Consider the following 6,000-nt stretch of genomic DNA (forward strand, 5'->3'; position numbering starts at 1 on the left):
ACCACTAATTTATTTCAAGATATCCACGCAGATACATCTTTGAATAAATATCAAAAAAAACATATACCTATACATTTTTAAATCAAAGGTCTGTCACAAATTCCCTTCAGGGAACGAAGTCAAATTAATATCAGCAGCCACTCTTGACGAGCTTTCGGGCATAGCCTGTCATTTGTTTAATGAATTTGCCTCATCCTTATATCATTAGAAACAGGAAGTTAGCTCACAAACCAGTTTTTACTGTTTTCAAATATGGATGTGACGGCATAAGGGTTGAGGACGATTCAACCCCTGATCAAGGGCTTAGCCCGAAGGTTCATTACCTTAGATTATATGACAGTTATCTATAAATCCACCAACAGGTATAGAAACTGATATATTGTCACTAAGATTGACTGTGTCCTAAGGAATAAGAAATGTACTTCAATAATTGAAACACGTACTCGCGTTATTGCATGATAATTTGGCATGGCATAGTATACCATGTAAATTGTTAGCAAGACGAACGGAACTAATATTTCATACAATATATAGCTTAACCAGTACATTTTTGCCTGTGAAATACTTTATTCTATCAACTGTATACTATTATATTTATCGTACTATGACAAATATCAAAAATGACGCCCCTATAAAAGTATAAAGGTATCAGTTTTATTTTTGACCAATCAGTACGGTACTTTATATTTAATGCATTTCGAGCTGCAGCTATTCTGGTCAGACGCCGGTGAAACGATGGTGCTTTGGTACATCTCTGCTACATACATATGCAAGACCACACACTTGTGTTTTTCTAACGAATCAGAAAGCACGAGTTTATTGAGCGGACGAATATATTCCCGAGTGCGCGGAGCGCACGAGTGAATATAAACGTCCGCGCAATAAATGAGTGTTTTTTGATTCGTTAGAAAAACACAAATGTGTGGTCTTGCTTTTATCACATACCTTCCGTATTTGGTAGAGATCGATACAAAGATTTTATAAACTTTGATATTTTTTGCAAATACCGGGAACTTTTCAGTTCGCCAAGACAAGGGGATTCCCATACAAAGCAGTTCCGGCTAGTAGGTAAATACAACATTCCGTATTGCACATGTGCAATACAGAACGTTGTATTTCCTGGCCTGAAAATTGCTTGTATTGCTATAACAAGATTCAACAGGTATGTGATAAAAGGTGATATTTACTTAAATGCATAATTGCTAACTTTTGTAGGCAATGTTTACCAGGTAATGACAGAACAAAGGGAGAGAAAAGCATGTGATAACGCATTAAAAATGGCGTGCTGCATACTTGTCAACAATGTTTGTTTGTTTGTTTGTTTGTTTGTTTGGTTTTTTGGGTGGTTTTTTTCAATTCGTTTATTACTTTTTTCAGTTTTCCTTTTTTCCATGTAGTAACGTTTCCGTCGTTGTAGATACTTTAATTTAAACCCTTTGATGGATAGTAAAAAAGTCATGTATCACAACCAGTAAGTGTTTATGTGTGACGTTTCGGTGACTAGTACGATACGTACCCTGTCACCCTCATCAGAATGATGTGATGACACTGTGATATTTGTCTGATGAAGGTGACAGGGTACGTAACACACTAGTCACCTAAAACATCACACATAAACACTTACTGGTTGTGATACATAACCTTTCTACAATTCATACTTACCAACCTGATGAAAATTAAATGTTAAGAAATATCTGTGATAGATAGAAAATTTAGGGGTGTTCCCATTAAAACTGTACACTTTTCAATCGTGTTACAGAATATAACGATATTACTCACTCGTACGTGGTACGCGCGAAAACAAAAATCGATATTCTGCCAAACGTGGGATGTATATATGGTATTCTTTGGTTTGATTTGTTTGTGTGTTGCGTCCTATTAACACCTACGGTCATTTAAGGTCGTGCAAAGGTTTTGGTGTTGGAGGAAAGCCGGAGTTCCAGGAGATGGGCCTCGAACCTGCAACCCAGTGGTTGAGTGCTAGTGGAAGCAGAATACCAGACGCCTTTAACCACTTTGACACCGCAGTCCCTTTCATTGGTATTCAACGGAAAACCATTAAATACTCTCTAGATATTAAAACATTTTCGCTTTGGTTAGTTTATCGAAGAGCTGCAAAACGTAACTGTCATTTTTCTAGAAATATGAAATAGAGATTTTTTTTTTTTTTTAATGCAATATGAACATAACAGGTGATGGTACCTTTAAAATTTGGTAATATTTCCAGTAAGCCAAAATTGAATTTCACTACATCATACAACTGTTTCGTTGTTTTAGGACAAAACGATTATGTAAGGGGTCAAATAGTTTGAAATCCAAATATTCTTTAAACAATTGTTGACACAGAGGGGCAGGTACGTAAAGTTTTATAAAATGGGAGGATTATTTTCATATTATTTTTCATTTGAGCGACGAAAGAAGAAATAATTTGTTTCACATTTGCAAAGGACGTATTGTCCTTAAATGACAGATCTCGTTGCATGTAAAACATGTTTTCTTTTATTTTCACAATCAATTAAACACCCTATATGGTAAGTTAAAAAAGAAAAAAAAGTGCTTTATAGAATTGTATTTAAATAAATATTATAAAAAGTCTTTTACTTAGAAATCGAAAAATAATCAGTTTAAGAGTTAAGACTTTTGGTTTCAAAGTCATCATTATGGAATAGAAAAGAAAAAGATAATCTAAAAAATAAAAGACGAATGTGAAAAACTGAGTGACCTGCCATGAGAAATCCGTACGCCACGACATCCTGTATATAGACAGTGGAAGTTGAGTAATGTGATGGGCAGGCCGCGGTCCCGGATCGTCCGTACTCTTACGTAGATGAATGTCGTCGTACCCTATCCACCGGCTAGCCCTTCGCTAATATCTAACATGCTTTCAACCCTTGATCCTCACACATTAATTTAAAGAATACATGTATAAAATGTGTTTTTGTCTTCTCTCAAGCCGATTTAAAACATATTGAACTGCTAGAGCTGCAGCGATATGCATACTTCACGATACGATACGATACGTATCGCGGTACGATGCCAACGATACTATACGTATCGCGGTACGATGCTTACAATACGATACGTATCACGATACACATATCTGCTTAAAAGGTCAACTTCTAAATGACTGAGTGCAGGATTTTATCGAGTTTTTTTATAGACTTCAATCCATTTAATAAATATTATCGAAAATTATTTTTGTAAGATTATTAGTCCTTTTGCGTATGACTGCACAGTGGGCCACATCTTTATCGAAGGTTTCCAAAATAAAAGGTACATTTAAAAAAAAAAATGTTTGATAATTGTTTGTGTATCGCGATACAGGCGAACAAAACAATTCGATACGGTACACAAGAATGTGTAACGATACGACAAGGTACTAAAAAGTGTAATGATATTGAACTCACTAACAAGACTACTGAGAGAGAGAGAGAGAGAGAGAGAGAGAGAGAGAGAGAGAGAGAGAGAGANAGAGAGAGAGAGAGAGAGAGAGAGAGAGAGAGAGAGAGAGAGAGAGAGAGTTTGAAGATTTTTGTTGCGTTTTCACTATTACTTCAAATTAGAGGTTAAATGTTTTTGCTGGATTTTTATAGATTATCACACTGTGTATCCAAGTACGAGTTTAATTATTCGAATGACAAGCCCTGAAAACACAGTGTCATAAACTGTTTATCATCTATATACTACTACCTTACATATTTCTCCATTCAAAAAAAGATCAACTACAAACAGAAAGTTTCCGGAGAGGAAATTCCGTCTTTGCGTATTGCAGAGTTATCTTCTCTTGAGAGCAGGTATTGATTGTTACGTCATTGGGTCGTGTGAGAAAATTACGTCGTTTTCTCAAAAAATGATGACGTTACTTTCACTAAAAAATGATGTAAAAATCAATACCTGATCTCAAGAGAAGATAACTCTGCAATACGCAAAGACGGAATAGGCCTACCATGAACCTTAAAACTATACAGAAAGATATTTTAAAACAATGTTATCGTTATTGGCTACCATATATTCTCAAAATATGTTTTTAATAATTTTATTATGATTTGTTTATGACGGAGTATTTTCTTACGCGGAACACGTTTGTCTAGATTCCATTTCCGGTTCAGGTTGTCACCTGTCAAGCGCAGGCTTTGATTTTTTTGAGAAAAAGACCATCCAAAATAGGAAAACACATCCCACTTTCTTCTTATGTCGTTTCCAATTTCTTCTTGAGTATTCTCATATTGACAACCTATGAAAATGAATGTATCATGCTACCGGTAGGTGGTATAATGAGATATATAGATGATCGATATGTGGATTTTGTTGAAGACTACGCAAGACAAATGACCGAATCGAGAGGATACCGAAATGGCTTAACCACAACCTAGTTTGTAGGTCGTCTCAAAGCGGTTCACAAATTATTATTCGTGGTTGTAGGGCCTTTGCAACCAGCAAATACCTTTTTCAACTCACTGGGGGCATACAGCCGGAGCTGCCTTTTCGGCGCTAACAGCTAGCGTTCAACAATTCTAGCACTACTCAACCACGTACTTATTTACAACTGAGTAGACTGGAGCAAGCGGAGTAAAGTATCTTGCTCAAAGGTACAACACAGTGCCGTGCCGTAACGTGACTCGAACCCGCAACCCTTCGGTCACGAGCCCTGCCTCCTACCGCTAGACAACCGTGCCTGCTTTAATTTTAGAGTTCACCAGGCCCATTAGTATTGAAGGAGTGTACAGCTTGGAATGCAAAATGAACACAAGACTACTGCAAGATCCCGATGTCCAAACAACACTCAACGATCGACAGAAACAGCATCTAATAACATAATAATACTTTTCTGTGAACGTTATTTACTGCCTGCAAATTGAACTAGGTTCGCTTTATAACCATGGAAAACCAATACATACATTTTCCGATTTATCAAAAAGACGAAATTCTAGCTTAACCTCTTGCTTCGCTAGTTGCTCAACCACGTCATTATCTAAACTTACTACCAACTATGCTCATAGGTTTGCATTGCTTCGTCCCACTCCCCCCTACGCCCTCCCCAACTCACAGAGTGATAACAAATTTAAAATTTGGTAACAGATACAGTATTGCAAAAATGAATTGACCAATGTCAATATACCTTATACCATAAGACTACAACCACCAATGTTGTATCGGACCGATATGTATATAACGGGATCCACACGTTGAACAGGCAACGTATATTCTTCCTCTGAAATCTTGAAAGGACCGGTATCAGCCTAGCGATTAGTCAGATTTTATTTTACCAGAGATCAATCGATTAGCTAGCTGCGTGCCTCCCATTTTTAAAGACATATTCCCGGGGTGTAGAGAGCGAAATTGTGCGTAACCCCTGGAATATCAAGGATGTTTTTTTACCGTTAACATAATCATGCTCTCTTTGACTCTGATCTCACAAAGTGCAGAAGCATTGGTCCATTAAGTCAATCTTTATCTTCCTGCGGGATGTAAAGTCGACCAAGCTTTCTATTTCTATTTATCTGTTTCGTTTCGCCATTTGTGCCTCTTATTCCAGGACACCAAACATAATAGGGGACGCGTTTGCCAAGTAGTTAAGGTGTCTGACATTCTACTGCCCCTATCTCTCCACCACTGGGTTGCGGTTTCGATGCCTACGTTGGGCAGTCGCCAGGTAGTGACCGTGGGCGGTGGAATTCTCCGGGAACTCCGGCTTTCCTCCAACACCAAAACCTCCTTAAATTAACATAGCTATTGATAGAACGTAAACCACAAACAAAACAAACCAAAAAAACAAACCATACTTTAATTGGCGATCCTTTAACAAACTACACATATTTGGGGGTTTTCGTGATCCCCCAAATAGAACACATAAATAACGCTAATAACGTCATACTCAAATCTTTATAGAAAACTCGGATGAAAGAAAAAGGGCATGACTTTTATTTTACCAAATCCGTTGAAGATCCGAGCGATCGTTTTTGCTAAGCTCGATCAAATATATTTAGTTTATATGCAATG

Source organism: Mizuhopecten yessoensis, unplaced genomic scaffold (assembly GCF_002113885.1).
Source record: "Mizuhopecten yessoensis strain PY_sf001 unplaced genomic scaffold, ASM211388v2 scaffold9157, whole genome shotgun sequence".
NCBI lineage: Eukaryota > Metazoa > Mollusca > Bivalvia > Pectinida > Pectinidae > Mizuhopecten > Mizuhopecten yessoensis.